This window comes from Dermacentor variabilis, unplaced genomic scaffold (genome assembly GCF_050947875.1).
Source record: "Dermacentor variabilis isolate Ectoservices unplaced genomic scaffold, ASM5094787v1 scaffold_14, whole genome shotgun sequence".
In the NCBI taxonomy this organism is placed as follows: domain Eukaryota; kingdom Metazoa; phylum Arthropoda; class Arachnida; order Ixodida; family Ixodidae; genus Dermacentor; species Dermacentor variabilis.
Genome location: NW_027460302.1, coordinates 18,567,710 through 18,589,013, shown reverse-complemented (window position 1 = coordinate 18,589,013; position 21,304 = coordinate 18,567,710). Strand labels below are relative to the sequence as shown.

Here is a 21,304-nt window from a genome sequence, read left to right as displayed (position 1 = left end):
TTGTAATTAATTGAAAGTAAACAATAGTTGTGATGTGTGCTTGTCAATTATCAGGAACACCTCAGTTGCAGCACGATTCCAACACATGGACAAAGAAAAGCACACAAAGAAAAAGGTGCGTGTGTTTTCTTTTTACTACTTTGTGTGCCTCCTTTTGTCCATTTGTCATGATCACGCTGCAGGTGAGGTGTTCCTGGTAATTAGCTGTTTACCATAAGCACATGATTTTGCTGCGATGACCACAGTAAGTTATGGAATAAACGTGATTAATGAAGGGAATGTTAGTCTTCTTTAACAACACTTTGCATCACATCTAGCTGCATGTGGTGTAAATTTTATGCTCATATGCGCCCATTATTGTACATACATTTGCTTTGTTGTCATGCTTGCTTTATATACACTTCTTTATCAATCCCACTCCTCTGTATAATATTTTCCACCTGAAGGTAAAATGAAGAAATAATTGTCGTGTACGCAGGCCCGTCAGCATTTGCCGAAGCTGATGGTGCAGCTGCTGAGTCACCTTCATCGGCACGAGGTAGGAGAGCATTCAATGTAGAACTGCGTGGTAATTTTCTCTAATCGTTCTTTGCATCACATTATGTTTTTGTTCTTTAATTGTATGAGTGTTTTAAAATTACGTGCTCATACATTTGTTATTTTATTGTGCTTGGTCTGTACAAATGTCAGATGTCTGTACTCCACTGCCCTCTATAAATTATTTGCGCCTTGAGGATTAAATAAATATTAGGTGTGCGTTATCTGCAGCCATGCCAGCATTTTTTGAAGTTGATGGTTCACCTACAGAGTCGCCATTATTGGCACAAAGTAGGAGTGCAGTCACTTTAGTGTTATCACTTGCTCAGCCTAAACACAATATCTTGTTTCTTGTAGGGACTTGTGTATCCAAAATGCTGTGCATTGTCTGCAGGTTCGCCAGCACCAGCAGTAATGGAGAATGCACCTGCCACATCACCTTCGTCAGCTCAAGGTAGGGAAAGTTGGGCTAACACAATGGAGACACCATGAAAACGGTCACTTCACTATAGATTACTTGTGTAGCACTAGTACAAATGTTTGCTGTGACAACTATACTAACATATGGGGTGCATACATTACTTGCCTAGCACTATTAAAAATTTTTGTTGTCACAACTATACTAAAGTATGGAACAAAATATGTGGTGCATTGTCTGCGGGTTCGCCAGCACCAGCAGTAGTTGAGAATGCACCTGCGACATCACCTTCGTCAGCTCAAGGTAGGGAAAGTTGGGCTAACACACTGGAGACCCCATGAAAACGGTCACTTCACTATAGCTTACTTGTGTAGCACTAGTACAAATTTTTGTTGTGACAACTACATTAATATATGGGGTGCATAGATTACTTGCCTAGCACCATTACAAATTTTTGCTGTCACAACTATACTAAAGTATGGCACAAAATATGGGGTGCATTGTTTGCAGAACCACCAGCATTTTCAGAAGTTTATAGGACCGATATTGTACCAGTGGCAGTAACACAATGTAGGAGCACTAACCATATTTTCAAAATGAGCGCAGTTCATAGCTATCCCAATAGTTATGAAGGATATGACCATCTGGTGAAGTTCCAAAGCTTTACCTCCTTCCCGTATAGCATCCACTACTCCTCAGGCAGACGTCTCATCTCAGTAATATTTGAATATTTGTCCACCATAGAACTGCTATGCAACATGCATATTTTATTGATGTACACTATATATTGTCTCATAAACATGGATAGCACATGTACACATTGCAAAGCAGAGTAATGTTCATCTACCAATGTAATTGCTGTAATATAATATAGAAGCTAATAACTGTACCATGCTCAAGATGAGTTCCAGAAATCTGCAACTTCCAGCTAAAGATGCTCACTGTAAAATTTGTGTCAGTGCATGGGCAATGTGGACATGGCTATGCATAAATAAGGTAGTTCTTTAGTTCAGGAACTTCCAGCAGCTAATGCGGAATAAAATATCTGTGCAGGAAGTACCAGAGCTTTCAAATCTGAGCGAGAGCGGCACTTAGAAAGAAGGCTGGACTTGGAACAAAAGCGACGGCGCAAGGCAGAGAAGGAGAGAGATGAACTGCGGAAGTCGCTCAGTAGTGTCCTTTCTGAGGACCAGGTTCGAGCCTTAGAGAGAAAAACAATGAAGGGAAGTGCATGGTCACCAGGCACACTTCAGAAAGCCCTTCACGTAAAAGTTGCTTGTGGTAGCAAGGGCTACAACTTTGTCAAAGAAAACATTGTTCCCTTACCAGCCGCAAGGAGATTACAAAAGCACACTGAACACATCAAGTTCAGACCTGGTAAGCTTCACTGTGTGACGGCGCTAAGCATGTACTGTTTTTTTTTCTATCATGTACTTATAAGAGAAAACTGCTTGTGCAGGTATTCTGGACGAAGTTTTCGTTGCCCTAAAGGAGAAAGTGGCTGCAATGAGTCCCAGTGAGAGACACGCTTGTGTTTTGATGGATGAAATGAAAATTTCACCTGGGCTAGATTATGATGCTTCCATTGGCAGCATCATAGGTAAGGAAGTTTTCTAAGAACCTCACACTAGCAGTCTTATTTCAGTACATCAACGTATGAGGCCATGTTGAGAAAATAATATATTGGAAAAAAATGTGTGTACTCTTTCGCAGTGCAGTATTGACGCTTATAGAGCACACCTTTTTAGGAAACGTGTTTGGGAATGTGAAAGGTCTTCAATGTTTGTTTTTACAGCAAGGTTAATAAACAAGGCTCAGTGCAACCAGTTAATGGCTCAGCAAATTTCGGGCAGTCACATGTTCAATCTAAAAAATGAATTAATAATAATCGGCTTAAAAAATTTGTGCGAGTGCAGTAATTAAATAACGAAAACGTGCTGCTCTCATAGGTATGATACGATGTCAAAAGCTGTGCAAGAAGTTTCATGAACCGAAATGGCATCATTAGGAAAAGAGCTATTGTTGCCATATGACAGAACTGCAAAAAAGAAAGCAGTTCTGATAAAATCAACAAAAAGATTTTGTATACCTGAAATACACAATAGAAGCATTTATTCAAGAATAATATTACCGATATTTGTTGCACATTTTCTTACTTCGTCTAGTTTAACATGTGGAAACTTAGTTATGTTTTTCTAGCTTGATTTGCATCGGGAAACAGCATAAAGTTTAAAGTTGCTGTCTGTAATACAACCAAGCATTGCAGTACACTGTTTCTTTGTCTAAACAACACGTTTACATATGCTTTCGTGTGCAAATGATGTTGAAACTTGCCCTTATAAATTTGAGGAATCTTATTTTTCAGATCAGATGTGATGACACAAAGGAACTGGTCATATTTGTTGTTCCGTAATCTTATTCGTTGGACGCTGCTAACATACAAGTGCAAATAATCTTACAGCAGTGCAAGAAATCAGGTCACCTCAGGTGGATGACTTTGTAGCTATCAAGTAGACCATGAATACATAATATCAGTTGGGAAGCATACCATGGGCACCTGTTTTTATGATTCTGTCATCGGAACGTGAGGCCATCCATAGCACTGTACTTATAAAGTTGTTCGCATTCTTGGGCATTGCAGGGCAACCAACTATTGGCCCGTCGAATCCAACCTTGAAGCAAGAACTTGCATCTCATGCATTGGTTTTCATGCTTGGGGGCTTAACAAGCAGGTGGAAGCAAGCAGTTGCTTATCATTTCACAGGTACATAATGGATGTTCAATAACGCTAGCCACACTATTTGTTACATCTCAACGTACACTGTGTTGTACAAGCTGCCTACTTGATATGCATTGTTGCTTGCCATGGCTTCAGTTGACATGGTATATATTAGTGGAAGCTCTCTGGTAATCTTTAATCATGACAAAATGCCAACCTGGTCGAAATAGCTTGTTGTACAGTTATCTGTTACAAATTAGTGTTTTTCTAAGTGCTATGGAGATGCTGCATATGGTCTAGTAGTTTAGTGCGAAGTCTGGAATAGTTGCAATATTTCACTTTTTTCTGAACAACTAGGCAAGCAACACATTTAATTCCATGTGGAATGATGTAGAGCAAAATATATGGTTTTGCAGGTTGAAATTTGGTTACTAACATAGGAGTGCTAAGCGCAAAATTTTTTTCTGTGCTTACTTTGTGCCAGAGAATCTCAACTATCTTTAGTACTTTTGAGCTGCTGTAATTGCCTGTTTGTTCTCATGCAGGCTCGTCTTTCGATGCTCGGCAAGTTAAGGATTGCCTGTTTGAAGTCGTACAACATGCAGAGGCAGCTGGGATGACCATTGACGCGGTTGTAACAGACATGGGCCCAGGGAACATGGCCATCTGGCGTCTGTGCAATATTCAGGCAACAAAATATGGGAAACCAAACGTGTCATGCCCCCACCCCTGTGGCCACAACAGGCAACTGTACTTTATTGCAGATGCACCACACCTACTAAAAAACTTAAGAGGGCATCTTGTTCGAGGACAAGACATAATTCTTGATGAGGCTACTGTGGCTAAGCATACCCTGCCATGCAACAAGGTAAGGCTAATGAATTATGCCTTAGGTTGTAATGCATTCTTATTGATGGAGCAGGTCCCTTAAAAAGAGCATTCAGTATATTTATTTGGCTTTCAGCAAATCAATACAACAAAGCCAACACAGTTTGAGTTGGCTGGATTAGCAGAGCTCTAAATGTTAGGGTCACTCATTTTCACATTGAAAAAGCCAGCTCATTTTCACGTAGAAAATTTCACAGTAATTTGGCAAGCCTTACTAGATTTGCTTTTCCTCATCTTTCTTCAGCCTTTAAAAATGTAGTTATTTAATGTTTTAGTGCAAAAGTAACAAAGGCTACGGTAAAATATAGCCGCAAGTGACGAATAAAAATACACTGTCATGATATGTGACGCACGAAGGTATAAAGAAAATTTAGAAGCACAGTGTTGTGGGCAGCAAGGTGATTTATAGGGGTGAGATAATCGTGAAGAGGTAGTGCAAGAAGTATTTAAGTATGACTATTCTTTGTAATTCGAAGTTTATTGATAATTTATTTAACATTACCCCTTATTCCATAAATAATTTCATGTAAGGAATACAACAATATCCAAAACAGTGTTCTATACACAAAAATGTAAATTTTTTACGTGTGGGTATTCTCACCTTTAAAGAACGTGCAAACATAACATGGCCAATGTATTTGACTCTACCATATGCAATTGCCTTTTGATAAATAGGTAAACAACATTAAATCAAATGTTTTTCTTATATATGCACTTTGATGGGACGTCCTTTTTGCAGGTGTCTCTAGAGCACGTGAGGAAGGCATGCGAAATTGATGCGGGGCATAAACTAAAACTTCTACCTAACCTCAGACTGCGAGATTTGGACCCGAACCACTATTAAAAGATGAATGTAGCATCTGCACATGCCCTTCTGCACCATGCCACTGCCGCAGCCTTACGGTACCTTGTGGAAAAGGGTCACCTACCGAAGGAAGCACTCACAACAGCATTTTTCTTCGGTGAAATTTTTAAGTGGTTTTCTATCATGACTTCTAGGACCAAGAAAACAGTCTTAAGTGATCTCAATGCACAAAAAGCGGACGAAGCAAAAACATTCCTGGAAGGTTTTGTTGTCATGTTCACTGGCTTGAATATCATTGAAAAAACAGGAAAATCATCTTGGAAGCCTGTCCAGACAGGAGCTGTACTGTCAACGCTATGCGCCTTAAAATTGAGGCAGTATTACGTTGTTGAGCAGAGGTCAAATTTCTGTTGTTGAGCAGGCTCAGCCAGGATGCACTGGAGAACTTATTTAGTATAATTCGGCTAAAAACACCTGTTCCTCGTGCCAGGGAGTTTAAGACCACTTTCAGAATAATTGTGCTTGCACAGTTTTCGCAGCCCAGCCGAAATGGCTCTTATACAATCGATGAGTCACACAATCTGTTAACTTTCCTTAAAGAAAAGAAAGAACTTGTACCAGAGTCAACAATCGATGATGTTGTGGAGACAAGCTTTGAAGGTGTCATTGAACTTTGCCAAGAAGTGGCGGATAGCCTAGAATATTTCGCTGGGTATGTTGCGTATGCTCTAAAGCACAAGTACACCCTTTGCAGGCTCTGTCACAGCAGCATTATTGACGATAACAAGCAGGTTCCTGAACTCGTAGCACTGAAGTCCTATGTGACACAAGGAAGGAACCCATTAAAGGTCCCTTCAGACAGCCTTCTTGAGCTACTTCATTTCTGTGAGCAACTGTTTCGCGTCAATGAGACCCGCCTCCTAGACTCTAGATGTACATTGGAGAGTTTAAAGAAGGCTGCTCAAGAAAGATGCGATTCATTTTTGAAATTCCCATCATGTCATAGTGTTGCTGAAAAGGCGGTGCGACACTTCTTTCTTTGCAGGCTTCGCTTTGCTTTAAAGCAAAAAAATACTCACCTTACATCAAAGATGCGTCAAGCTGGCAAATGTGCTTCTAAGAGCATTGGAATACGCATTCTAAGCGAAAATGTCACTTGAGCTTTTCATTATTAATCTGACATATTTGAGCTATTGTGTGCATAACTTTAGAGAGTGAGCACAGTTCTGGTTTGTCAACCATTATTTCACTGTAGGCTTTTTGTTTGCCCATGTGCATTTCCACAGCAAGAAGCTGTTAGCCAGTAACAAGTTCAATTTAATGTGACTATCTTGTATGTGAAAACTGTTAAAACAAATAGTTCTCAATACACTGAGCAAAGAGATAGAAAATGAAAGCACTTCATAAAGTTTTAAGGGTAGAAAAGTGCACCTCAACAGAGTAAGTAAACTTGATGCATAATACAGCTTTTTATTGCGACTGAAACAGTGGACTGAAAAGACTGAAACAGTTCCTTATACTTACAGCTCACTTTGTGGGGCTCATGAGGCTGGTATAGATACAAATATTGAGATAGGCAGCACATGATTAGCCCGAATAATAAATTAACAGTGGGCAAATGCATTTTCTAGCGCCTAAATAAATAATTGAGTGGCTGGCTTTTCTGGTAAAGTGAAATAACAAAACGATGCTTAAAATAGGCTTGTGATTGGTTTCCTAAATGCAAATTCAGCTCATTGTAAGGGGAAAATAGGACAGAGCACAATGTTTTTCGACAGCTAGCTATTACTCTGATTTCATTATATGACCGCGAAATCGCTGACCGAGTGCCCAAGCTCAAGGGTTTCTTTTGATCTTCCTTACGCTATGCAGACTTGTCCTTATGCCAATGAAATATGTGCTAACTAGGGTTCTGGCTATCAAAAGTGATAGTTGTTTCTCCAAAGTGTGTTAAAGATTTCTTACAGCGATGCTTGTCATAACTTATTGTCTTGAATGTGCCTACCCAGGGTTATAAGTACATTTTGTCCGTGAACAAATTGTCATGCAAGCTGGCATATGCCCTTTTTAATTCAGCCATAGGAGTAAATGCTTCAGCCAAGCAAATTAGCTGGAGGCACACTGATACTATTGTGTGCCTGAGTGTTGTTGCTGACAAGTCAGGGCTTCTTGACTTTGAATGCACCTTTCAGTTTAAAATTGAAATGAATAATATGTACCTCTCTCGTCAACCGCAATTTCTGAAGAGCTAGAACATCTTTGCAGAAAGCACACAAGGGAACAAGGACAAAGTGGGTGCTAAGTTGGCATATGCATATTTAGCTCTCTAGCTGTGATAATTGTAATATATTCCTTCTCCGTGTGAAGTTTTGAGAACAGTAAAATTGATGCTAGTCAATTTATTGTCTTGAAGTGCATAGACTTATTTATTTTGTTAACTAATTGCTGCCATAGAAGCTAAGCCGGAATTGTATGTGTGCTAGCTTGTCAACCGCAATTTCTGAAGAGCTAGGACATCTTTGCAGAAAACACACAAGGGAACAAGGACAAAGTGGGTGCTAAGTTGGCATATGCATATTTAGCTCTCTAGCTGTGATAATTGTAATATATTCCTTCTCCGTGTGAAGTTTTGAGAACAGTAAAATTGATGCTAGTCAATTTATTGTCTTGAAGTGCATAGACTTATTTATTTTGTAACTAATTGCTGCCATAGAAGCTAAGCCGGAATTGTATGTGTGCTAGCTTGTGAGCATCATGTAGCAGCCAGTGGAACAAAAACTTGTTAAATTAAACATGCTGGAAATCTACGTTGTGCTTTGCTTAATGCTGTTTCCTGTGGGCGGGAGTGGAGTGAATGCACTGTTGAATGACGTAACATTTCCTTGCCTCTGTTGCGATAGGTCACAAAGCTTTGTAACCTGGCTTTTTGGCCAAAGCTTGCTTCAGTGATTTCATTGACTTGATACAGTGTCTTCAACTACTGGCTTTTCTCTGAGTGGTAAGAGATCAAGAAAAATGTGTTGTCATATTACAGTCTTCACTGTGTGAATAATTACTCTCCAAGTTTGCCATCTCGATGTGATTAGTCCAATAAAAATAACCTGTTGTGACTCTTAATAGCTTGTTGCCTTTCCAGTTTCTTTGAATTCTGCCTTCAAGGTTCCAAGAACCAGCACACTTGGCCTGTTGCCAGCAGCCGTTCATGCATTCCCTTGTATGAAATAAATTTGATCTAGAAGCTCTTGCATCTTGAATCTTTTTCTACTTGCAGATTTGCTGCTACTATATAGCTGATTAGTCTGCGGTATGAATGAATCGTAAAAGTAAGCTTTGCTTAAAATGTGCGCAGGTGAACATTTGAAATGCGCTTGAATCTGTGTCTGCACCGCATGTATCGAAAACGTGCAGCTGTTGTGAACGATGGTTAGTGATAAATGGCGCTCTGTTAACGGTCACTGACGGAACTATAGGCACGATAGCTCTCTTCGCGACGGTCATTAATCGGCTGGTTTCGGCAGCCAAAATGCGCTAACTGTCCACCTTACGTGTGTGAAGTTTTAAACACTCTTTAAAACATTTCTTGCTTTCTGACCATGATAAGACAACTTCATATGCATGCTGAAAATCATTGCACAGCTTTTTGTGGCAACGTACTGCGCGTTTGCGAGCGAACTTTCGAGCTGTTCGAGCCACGGGAGTATCTTATTTTGGGGAACCGAAGGTGGTCCTACCCCCTATTTGTACGTTCGTGTGTGTGTTTGTATATACCGATGTAAACACGCATATGCAAAGTTTCGGTTGGTTGGAAGCCCACCCCCTCCGGCTGCATGAATGACTCGTTCGAGCGTAGCCTGTACTAAAAAGTTACCTTTGCTAAGCGCCTGCGAACAATTGGCGCTTGTAGCTCGCTACCACTAGAGAAAAAATTACCGACGATTACGTTACTTCCTAATGCGAAATTTGAGCGCAGCAAATAAGCTGTTTCACCTTTTGGTTAGATTGAGGCAAAGAAATCGAGCAACACATGTATGCGCTATCACAGAATTTTTTTTTTATTTTTCACACGTATTCCTTTAACAAAGACTCCACTAACAGTTCTTGATAGTCATGAAGGAAGCTTTGTGGTCGTAGAAATAGACTGATATATGTTCGACTTGGTACACCAATGCTTGATTCTCAAAGACGAGATCTATACAAGTGCCTCGCGAGGTTGTCACAGCCGTGGGGGAAGCAGAGGCTAAGCGCCGCCGCCGAGAAGACCCTGCCGTTCGCGCCGCCGAAGCGGAGGCTCATTGCCGCCGTCGAGAGCAACCAGCAGTAAGCGAGGCTGAAGCAGAAGCTCATCGCCGCCGCCGAGAAGACCCTGCAGTTCGCGCCGCCGAAGCGGAGGCTCATCGCCGCCGTCGAGAGCAACCAGCAGTAAGCGGAAGCGGAGGGGGGCGGCGTGTACACCCAGCGGCAAACGATGGGGGCAGAAGCGCGCGCAGCAAGCGGACAACACGATAAAGGGAGGAGGGAAGAGATAGCAGCGACTGACTGATGCCTTTGACTGATACTCTTTCTGCATGGCGGCGACGGTGTTCTATGCAGTCACGTTATCTTGACTCTCTAGCGGCGTCAGCGGCATCCAGCGGTATCAGTCGGTCGCTGCTAGCGCTGGGGGGATGAAAGGGGGGCGGAGCTGGTTACGAGGCCGACGACGACGCCGACGACGACGACGACGCCGACGACGACGCGAAACCCAGGAACGGACGCCAAAGAGCTGCGCTCTAAAAAGCTGAATACCGCGCGGCATTTGGCTCCTGCGCGCGCGAGGAGTGGCTTCGCTGCGAGCGGGATCACGGCGGCGGACCTATGCGCAACTCTGCTCCCTGCGGGAGCATATACAGGTACACTAGGCCGGCGCTCCACGTGGCGCCTCTGTCGGGCGCCGGAGAAACAATTGCGCAGATGCAGTGACAGCCGCAGGCGGGGCTTCGAGCGTCGTCTGCTACAGTGCGCCCTGTATAGCGGTGAAGTGGACTTCAAATTTACACTGCCTCCGCAGAACGCTGATCGGAGAAACATTTCTGAATAAACAAAAGACTGCTGAGAAGCCTATCAGCTGCTTTTATCCCGTTGCAGCAACTTTAGCAAAGTTTCCTGCGTGCCTGGTGTAGTTGAAACACACAAATAAGCATACCGGGGAGAAAATGCGCGCCGCGTAATATTCGAAGCTTTATACTACTGCTGCAGCACTACGATCCGCCAATATTTTTAATTTTTGGCGTCTTGCTGAGTAGCTGGTAATAAGTGTTAGCAGACGACTGCTCTAGTCTGCTGAAATCTCGGCGCAACGAAAATTAATCGGAGCAGAATTGTAATAGTGGAGGTGGAGCGACGTTTTCAGTCTCCTATTTTACCTTCCCCCAGATAGAGCTAGACGGCCAGGTAGACTCATCAGCGTATGGAAACAATCCCTAAGGTTTACTAGGACCTCAGTCTTCAGCTTTGCATGGCTTTAAGTAGTTGCTGAAACGATATTTATTAAGGCGATCGCGTTTAATTGTTCCTACTAGCGTCCGCCCGTTACATTTAGGTCACGTGACCTTAATATCACGTGACATCACAAGGTCACGTGACATCACGGTGCAGCGCGTCGTGATGTCACATGATCCCTCTGCCACGCTTGCGCCATCTGCTCTTCTCATCTGTCACGAAATGAATTCAACCGCGCCAAATTCAGCTCAGTGGAATGAGTCGCAAACGGCTTTCGCCTTCCCGCAGTTAATAAGCATCTAAGTGCCTCCAACGAATTTTACAGTTCACAGGTGGCCGTAGGAAAATATGCCGTATTGTGTTCCCGCTAAGTTCCAAGTATGTGGCTGGCGTATTCAAGCGGGACAGCTTGAATCAGGTATGTCGACAATTTAGTCAGCCGCCTTTCAATCTGCCTCTAACACTTCCATCCGGGCTTTCGGATGAGCGCTAAAAAGATAACCTTTTCTTCGGTTTGCCGTGACACTGCAACTTCCCGGTTGCGAAATTTCTATGACAAAGTTTATCTATAGACGTAAACCGTCAAGTCACCCAACTGTCTGCAGCTGAGTGCAACTGCTTTCGCGAGTCATTCGGCGATTAAGATTACAAGAACGTTGCCGTATCACCACTGCGGCCCGAAATGTGATTCCTGCCTGCCTAGACCGAGAGCGCTGGCGCGTCTGGTCGCTTCAATGTTTTCTGCTTGTGGGCCGCACTAAACCGAAATGTCGAGAGTGCCGGAGGACGAAAGGCGGCTAATTGTGGACTTAAGTCTGAGGGGCTATTCGCAGAAACGAATTGCAGCAGAAACCAATCGTGCAATTCACACAGGAATGAAGGCAGGCTTCAGGATGCCCCTCGGCAGCCTCGTCACAGAGTGACAACAGATCAAGTAGACAGCTAGTAGCTGCTATGGTGGATAAGCCAAAGACGTCTGTACGGGAGCTGCAAGTGGAGCTGGGTTTGAAACATGTTTCTGCCACTACAATCAAGCGCCGCCTTTAAGAAGCTGGCCTTAAGATCAGAACTGCTGCACAGAAGCCGCTGCTGCCTGCTCGAAACAAGGCGGCACGCCTGCAGTTTGCCCAAGACCATGCGGATTGGTCGGTTTAGAACTGGAAGAGCGTCGTCTTCACAAAACGAGTCTACTTTTTCTACTAGATGGGACCAAAGAGCTCGAGTCTGGCGCCCCATCAACACGAGGTATGTGGCTTTGTTCCTAAACCTTTCGTATAAATTAATGGGTGGAAACTTTGAAAAACGTTTTAGGAGCATTATTCAGCTTGCAATTTAGCGTTTTGATGAATGTGTATACTTGTATATTGTAACGACGTGGGATCGACGAGTATGCGTAGCAGCACCGCCAAGAAACGCACTTTATCAGTCGTCCAAGGGAACAACAACAACGTCTTCTTCGTTTCCCCCGCTTCACCTAAAAACCCGCGCTACTTCAGCGTCGTCCCCACTGGCGCATACCCGCTGAACTATGGTTCTGCCAAATATAGTTGCGTCATTTGCTCCCCCTTTAGAAAAGATCATCGTCCCGATGATAGAGGCTTGGAAAGCAGCGCTAAAGAACTGCGCAGTCTTGTCAGCCCTCATAGTACGGCTTCATACGCAGCACGTGAACGACCTCGGGTAAATGCCGTCGGCGCTTTGAACAGTGCGAGCTGTCTGGAACGACCTCGTAGTTGACGTCACTGATGCGTCGGAGAACTATGTAGGGCCCGAAGTATTTACGTAGGAGCTTTTCAGAGAGCCCACGCTGTCGAATAGGTGTCCAGACCCACACTTTGTCGCCGATGTTGTATGTTACGGCTTTGTGCCGAAGATTGTAGCGTCTGGCGTCAATGTCCTGCTGTTCGTGGATCCGCAGACGCGCAAGCTGCCTAGCTGCCTCTGCTCGGTGTGTTATCTCTTCAGCACCCGTCTCGTTGTCGTCAAATTCATGAGGGAGCATTGCGTCTAATGTTGTTGTAACCTCACGGCCGTAGACGAGACTGAAGGGCGTCTTGCGAGTGGTCTCTTGACGAGCCGTATTGTACGCGAAGGTGACATAAGGTAAAACCTCGTCCCAGTTCCTATGCTCTACATCTACGTACATGCTTATCATATCAGCCTATGTCCTATTGAGTCGTTCTGTCAGTCCGTTCGTTTGAGGGTGATACGCTGTTGTCTTCCGGTGGGCGGTACCACTTAGACGTAGAACGATATCTAAAAACTGGGCCATGAACGCAGTACCTCTGTCCGTGACGACTACTGCGGGAGCGCCATGCCTTAAAACGATGGATTCCAGAAAAAATCGTGCCGCTTCATCTGCTGTTGCCCGTTGCAGGGCACTTGTCTCGGCATATCTAGTGAGATAATCCGTGGCAACGATTATCCACCTATTACCAGTAGTAGACGTTGGGAAGGGACCCAGAAAGTCCATGCCTACTTGTGCAAATGGTGTGGCCGGTACGTCAACAGGGTGCAGTAAGCCGGCTGGTTTGACGGATGGCGGTTTACGACGTTGGCAATCCAGACATGTCTGAACGTAACGTTTAACGACCGCAGTAAGTCTCGGCCAGTAGTAATTGTGCCGAATCCGTGCCAATGTGCGAGTGTAGCCCAAGTGCCCAGCAGTCGGCTCGTTGTGGCAGGCGTGTAAGATTTCACGTCGAAGCGGTGATGGAACAACAAGTAAGTAGTTGCTGCCGCTAGGCGAGAAGTTCTTCTTGTAGAGGACGTTGTGACGCAAGCAGTATGATGCCACCCCTCTTGCAAAGAGCCTCGGCACGCGGTTGGTTCGTCCTTCGAGGTAATCAATAAGCGGCAGCAATTCAATGTCATCCCGTTTCTGGCGTGAAAGATCGGCAGTATCCACGAGTCCCAGAAAAACCGTGTCGTCATCGTCTTGTGCGGCCGGCTCAACAGGAGACCGAGAAAGGCAGTCGGCGTCTGCGTGCCGTTTTCCCGACTTGTATGTAACAACAAAGTCGAACTCTTGGAGTCGAAGACTCCAGCGTGCGAGCCGGCCGGAAGGATCTTTCAAATTAATGAGCCAGCAGAGGGAATGGTGGTCACTAACGACGGTGAAAGACCGACCATACAAATACGGACGAAATTTCAGAACTGCCCATACCATTGCGAGGCATTCTTTTTCAGTGGTGGAGTAGTTAGCTTCAACTCGGGATAGTGTCCTACTGGCGTAAGCAATCACCTTTTCGCTGTCGCCCTGCCATTGTACTAGCACCGCCCCTAGACCGACATTACTAGCGTCTGTATGCAATATCGTCGGGGCTTCCTCATCGAAGTGTGCTAATGCGGGAGGCGATTGCATGCGTTGCCGGAGCTCGTGGAATGCCCGCCGCTGGTCTTCGCCCCAAGCAAAAGGCATATCTTCTCGGGTGAGCTGTGCTAACGGCCATGCGATACGCGAGAAATTCGCAATAAATCGCCGGTAATATGCACAGAGTCCCAGAAAACGTCGCACGGCTTTTCGGTCTGATGGAATCGGGAAATTAGCGACGGCGGCAATTTTATCCGGATCAGGTCGGACTCCTTGGCTACTGACGACGTGACCGAGGAACTGGAGCTCATGAAAACCAAAATGGCACTTCTCAGGCTTCAAAGTGAGACGGGCAGAGCGTATCGCTTCAAAAACAGTTTTCAGCCTTCGTAAGTGTTCGTCGAACGTTGCGGAAAAGACAATCACGTCATCCAAGTACACCTGGCATGTTTGCCATTTGAGTCCGGAGAGCACAGTGTCCATTAGACGCTGAAATGTTGCTGGCGCCGAACACAAACCGAAAGGAAGTACCTGAAATTCATAAAGTCCGTCAGGCGTCACAAAGGCTCTTTTCTCACGGTCTCTCTCATCCACTTCGATCTGCCAATAACCGCTTTTCAAATCCATTGAGGAAAAGTAGCACGAGTTTCGCAACCTATCCAAGGAATCATCAATACGCGGCAGTGGATAAACGTCCTTCTTTGTGACCTGATTGAGCTTCCGATAGTCGACGCAGAAGCGCAGGCTACCGTCCTTCTTCTTCACTAAAACTACAGGTGATGCCCACGGACTATTAGATGGTCGAATAACGCCATCTTCTAGCATCGTCTTCACTTGTTTTTGTATTGCTTCGCGTTCCTTTGGGGCCACACGATAAGGGTTTTGTCGGATGGGTCTGGCGTCGACATCAGTAATGATGCGGTGTTTCGTAAGTGGCGTTTGACCAACTCTTGACGCAGAGGAGAAACAGCCCTGGTACTGCTTGATGAGCTCAAGCAGACGGTTCCGCTCAGCGGCCGTTAACGTCGGATTAACGTCTACAATAGGTGCAGCTGTGTGGATTGTAGAGGCCGACTCCTGCGCTAAGTGGTAGTCTTGTATTTCTGTCACTTCGTCGAAATAGGCTACAGCAGTGCCTCTAACGATGTGTCGGCGCTCCTTACTAAAATTCGTCAGCAAGAGTTCGGCGCTTCTGTCGATTGCATTGATAAGTGCTCTGGCAATGGAGACACCGCAATTCAGTGCTAGCGCACTGATGTGTTCAGCTACTCCAGTCCCATTTTGCAGGCTGTCACAGCGCACCTGTACGAGAGAGCAACTCCGCGGCAAAAGTATGACGTCGTCCGCGGCAATACGTAAGCGAGGTTGCTGTGGCTTCTCATGGGTGACATTATCCGAACTCGTGGCAAATGTGACGCTTCTGTCACGGATGTTAATCACGGCCCCGTACTCCCGTAGGAAATCCATGCCCAATATCAGTTCTTTACAACACTCAGTAAGGATGACGAGGGTGACGACGAAGGTAGAACCGGCGATTAAGAGTCGGGCCATGCATTTCCCGTCAGGTGTCATCAACTAACCTCCGGCGGTTCTTATGTTGGGCCCGTGCCATGGTGTCTTCACTTTCCTCAGTTTGTCAGCGACCTGTAAGCTAAGGATTGAAAAATTGGAGCCAGTGTCAACCAGAGCGGCTATTTCGTGGCCGTCAATGCAAACGATGAGCTCGGCGCTGACGATGTCAGTTACGTCTTTCGTACTTCTATTCGTCGTATTCGTCGTTGTGCTGGGCGTCTTTTTCGTCAATGTAGTCTTCACGTCGTCGTTCGTCGATAACGGGTGATGTGGAGCAGTTAGAGTATTGGCAACCTCACCCCCGGAGGTCGCTGCGGCTAGTTTCCCCGTCGAGGGCTAGGCGTCGAGGGCTAGTGACGTCGGCAAAGCTGCGACGAGTCGGCGAATTGTAGCGCGCCGGAGACGGAGAAGGAGAACGTGGTCGGGGCGTCGTCGTATTTGGTGGCTGACTGTTCACGGGAGCGTCGTTGTAAGCGCGTCGACCGTCGTACGGAGAATAAGCATAGTTGGCAGGAAAGCTTGGTTGTTGAGCGGCGCGATAGTTGTTCCATTTGCGGCAAACTCTATAGACGTGTCCAGCTTCACCACAATGGTAGCACACTGGTCGACGGTCGACGGTGCGCCACAAATCGGTTTTCCGACGCTCGTAGTTCGGCGGTAACTCTCCATGGAGCCAAGGGGTGGCGTGCGCATGTCGAAAATACGGCGTTGTTTGTGCTGGCATGATCGGCGGGGTCGGTAGAGTCGACGAGGGTGACGATGTCGGCTCTATTTGTGACGTAGGTGGTGTTGTAGTTATGGGTGTCAACGGCGTTGAAGTTGCGTTGAGTGGACGGCGAACAGCTTCCGCATAAGTGAGGCGCCGCGGAACGTTGCCACAGTCTGGCGCTGAAAAAGCTTGCCGGACTTCCTCCCGGACTACATCAGCAACAAAAGATAACGCTGGCGTCGGTTCCGTAGGCGCAACTACAAAGCCGAGCTGCCGAAGCTCTTCTCGCACCACTTCTCGGACAACTTACGCAGAGACATGTCGTTACTCGCAGCCAGTACGGAAGTGTTCGCCGTCGAGTTGCCCATGTCATGCTGGCGGTATCGTTGATGCAGGGCCCGTTCAATGGCTGTAGCCTCTTTTGTGAACTGTGCCACTGTTGTCGGTGGATTTCTCACAAGGCCGGCAAACAGTTGCTCCTTCACTCCTCGCAGGAGATATCGCAGCTTTCTTTCCTCTGGCATGTCTGGGTCTGCCCTACGGAAAAGACGGGCCATGTCTTCCGAGAACATAGCAACACTCTCATTGGGCTTTTGAACGCGGATTTCAAGGAGACGCTGCGCGTTTTCCCTCCTGTCGATGCTTGAAAAGGTATCCAGCAGCTGTGCGCGGAAGTCGTCCCACGTGGCAAAGCTCCTCTCCCGGTTTACGTACCACGTACGAGCATTGTCCTTCAAATAGAAATAGACACTCGAGTGTTTGTCCGCCGAGCTGGTCTTATGGTTATACTGGGCGACGCGCTCGAACTGGTCTAGCCAATCTTGGACGTCTTCAAAGGCATCACCATGAAAGCTCTCCGGGACCATAGGATTCTGTAGTGTTACTTGCGATGGAGCTGCGGTGGCCATGTTATTTGTAGGAGGCAAACGATTTCTCGAGGTTTCTTGCAGGGGACTGGACTCAGGCGCTAAGCCTAGCAGGCGACGACTGAAGCGGTGGACCGGTGTTTCGATGCGCGATGGTGATTCCGGGCTCGATCGTCGGCTCCGCGAAGGGGTGCCAAGCATGAAGAATACCCCGCACCTCCACCAGTGTAACGACGTGGGATCGACGAGTATGCGTAGCAGCACCGCCAAGAAACGCACTTTATCAGTCGTTGTTGTTGTTGTTGTTGTGGCCTGTGATGCGTGTGGCTCCTACCCACGATGGGAGATTGGCCAAGAGATGGGTGGATTATTCGAAATTATTATGGAGCATAAATTTCCTAATAGTTATTGAAATAGCATTGAATAGCGCAGAATTTCCTGTTAAATAACATCAGGAAGGTAATATTGAATTGGTAATAATTAACTTAAAAGTAAAAACAAAAATAAAGGAATTTAGCAGGGCATTCGTTTAGATTCCATAAGGAATTTTCGGACAGCGAAGCATGCATCCGTGTGGCTGAATCCCAAAGTGGACGCTCCGAACGAAAGAATTGCAGGTTCTGTCAAGTCCAGGCCAATTCTTCGAAAAGGTATTTCCAACCATCTTTTTCTAAGCGCAGTAAAGCGGCGACAAGATAGAAGAAAGTGGTGTATCGTCTCTTCCTCATTACAAAAAGAACAGAGGGGGGAGGGAACCAAACCCGACCTGTGTAAGTAGAAATTCAGCGAGGGTATGCGGCAGCGTAATTTGGTGAGGCAGACCTCGAGCATCTTTGTGTCACAGGATTCGCTATGCCAGGGAAATGCCAGGTGCTTATACTCTGGAGAAGCAGTCAAATATGGGTTTGATAAGGCTAATCTTATTGATCGCATCCGAAATCTTGTCGCCGTGATCTGTGCTGTCACTGGTAGAATAGGAAGAACAGGGCCGGATAGTGATGTATTTGCCAGTGAATCAGCAGTTTCATTAAAAAACAAACCTTTATGCCCTGGCACCCAAATCAAATGAACACATCGCACATGGGCAGGAACTAGTAAGCGGAATAGTTTTAGCATGGGTGACTCATTAGTAGCGGTAAGGCAAGAGCATACTGAAAGGGGGTCAGTCAGAATGGCAGCCGTTGTAATAATTGGGTCTAATTTACGTAAAGCTAGGATTACTGCTAACAACTAGGCCAGAAAAATAGGCACAAAATCAGGCAACCTTACAGAAAAAGACCAGTCGAGCGCAGGACAAAATATTCCAATGCCAGCTTTTTCCTCGCACTGTGAGGCATCTGTTGCAATGATAACGTTTGTTTCTAGGCTGCTCAGGTGGTCTTGCAACATGGCGTTTAAAATGCCGTAAGGGAGGAGTTTCGCGTGGTTTGGGAAAATGTCATCAAACCTGATCTCTGGGTAATTTGAATGCGTATTATCATGAAGCACCTCGCGAATGTGCACATTTAGTGGTTCAAGTAATGTTTGCACAAATATAATCTGTGGTCTATGAAACCTGGGCCAATGAATAGGAAAAAATAATTCTGGATTAGAGAGGAAAATAATTTGAAGGCGGTTTAATGGGGATTCATATAGCCTTAGGAAAGTCTGAACTGTCAGAAGGCGAAATCGGCATATTATGGGTGGGATTCTTGCCTCCAGGTATAATACGGCATTCGAAACGAATTTTGGGAGGCCTAAGCACAGACGTAGCGCCTCTCGTTCCAACAAAACTAGCGGCCGAAGCTTGTATGCTGGAACACCTGAGAATAAAACGCATCCAAATTCTAACACCGGACGAACATACATCTTATACACCATCAAGAGGGATTTTCTTCGCATACCTGTTCTTCGGTTGCTCAACTTGCGCAAAATGCCCATTGAACGAGCTCCTTTTGTCGCAATATATTCAATATGCGGCCGCCAGTTAAGATTTCCGTTGTAAATCACTCCAAGGTATTTTAGTGATTCTACTTGTGGGATATCTTCGAGATGATAGTTAAGCGATATGTATACTGGGTCTTTAACGGGAAAAACAAGGATAGCACACTTATTAGCATTCAGGTTTAAGTGTAAGCTATCCAGCCAGCCTTCCAGTTCCCTTAGATACGACTGCAGTATTTCGTAAAGAGAGTATATGTCGCTAGCCATACCAAAAAAGGCAATGTCATCAGCATAAACGTATGTACTGACGGCTAGGTGAACGGGGATTCTGCTCAGTAAAATATTAAATAATACTGGTGAAAGTACCGATCCCTGAGGCACACCTCTTGTTTGCTTATATTTACTGGAAGAATAGCCGCTTCGAAAACAATAGAACTCCCGGTCTTTTAAAAATTCATGCACCCATGCTACTATATAGCCTGGAAAGCAATGGCTCTGTAACCGATTCGTTAAAATTGTATGTTCAATGCTGTCATAGGCTTTGCATATATCTAAGGTAACTAGAGCCGCGTATTGTTTTTCCTGTCTGGCGATGTTAATGCGACTTTCAAGGTCTACATGCGCGTGCCATATTGAATAGCCAGATCGAAATCCAATTTGACACGGACTCAACAATCGATTGTCGTCAATAAACTCTAAAATATGTCCGAGAAGCACTCTTTCAATAAGTTTCACTATGTTTGATGTCAACGCAATTGGTCTGATGTTGTCGATAGTATACCCTGCCCCTGGTTTTTTAATTAACGGAATAATTTTGGCGATCTTCCGTTCTTGTGGAACCCATGCGTTACTAACAGAGTAGTTTAGCAACTTCAGAAGCTCACGGGGAGCTTCTTGAAAGAAAATCTTTAACATTGCATTTGTTATGCCGTCCGGGCCAGGCGCTGTAGTTGGCAACTGTAACATAACCTTTGCTACTTCCGAATAGGATATCTCCTTGTAGCCTGAGAATGCAGGAGAAAAAGCAGAAGTTTGAAGACGCGTTGCGAATCGACTCTCCAGTCCTTTAGCTAGTAGTTCTAAGGACTCCTGCATTTCCTGTGAGGTATATACGACTGAGTCTACATTAATGCTCATTGGGAGTTTGTTTCTAAAACGAAGGTAATTAAATAAAGCACGTTTGTTTTTGGAATTAGATAGATAATTAAAATGGCTTTTATCGTACTCATCTTTTGCATGTTTAATAGTACGTTTGAAGGTTGCCGAAATGAATTGATAATCTTTCCAATTTTGTGGGCTCTGATTATGTAGAAGTTTTTTCCAAGCAGCTTTCCTTCTTCTATAAATTCGTGTGCATTCGCTGTTCCACCAGGGACTAGATGAGGAACGCTTAGCTGTCTGAATTACAAATTCGGACTTTTGTAGGGACGTCTGTAATGCTGAACAAATATTCAAGCCAATTTCTTCGTCATTATTATTATTTAGTGATGCAATGGTGGACCGCAAGCAGTTTTTAAATTTTTTGCAATTAACAAATATTCTGCCTTGTCGTTCAACTGATGTCAAAGGGCATGCAATTTCAAAGTATACCGGGAGATGATCACTGTTTGTACAGAAATCAATCGTTGTCCAAGATGTCACAGTGACACTTGTGCAAGAAAACGTCAAATCTAACACTGAGCGAGATTGTCCGCGGACAAATGTAGGTCCACTGTTATTAAGGCATGAAAGGTTTTTATCTATGGTCCAGTTCCACAGACGTGTCCCACCTGAATCTGTTTTGTAACCCCAAGACACGTGATGCGAGTTGAAGTCACCAGTAAGAATGACTTCATTTTTGCAGCTGGCAAGCGCACTATCCAATTGATATGTACTGTGTACGCCCGTAGGGAAATAAGCATTTATAATTGAGAATGTACGGTAGCCTGGGATACTAAGGTGCACTGCCAAAATTTCACATTCCGAAGACATTAACTTGAAAGCTATTTTCGCCTTATGGCAGAATTTAGATGACAACAAAATCATTAAGCCACCTCCTTGTGTAAGGCGATCTAATCGAAAAGATCGAAAATCTTT

General features: G+C 45.1%; 1 long non-coding RNA gene across 1 annotated transcript; it reads left to right on the top strand.

Moving 5' to 3' along the window:
• Positions 1 to 2,425: 2,425 nt before the first annotated feature.
• LOC142567722 (uncharacterized) lies at positions 2,426 to 4,468 on the top strand. The gene is made up of 3 exons (XR_012825225.1): positions 2,426 to 2,555; positions 3,597 to 3,719; positions 4,220 to 4,468. It is a non-coding gene; the product is annotated as an uncharacterized LOC142567722 (long non-coding RNA).
• The last annotated feature ends 16,836 nt before the right edge of the window (positions 4,469 to 21,304 follow it).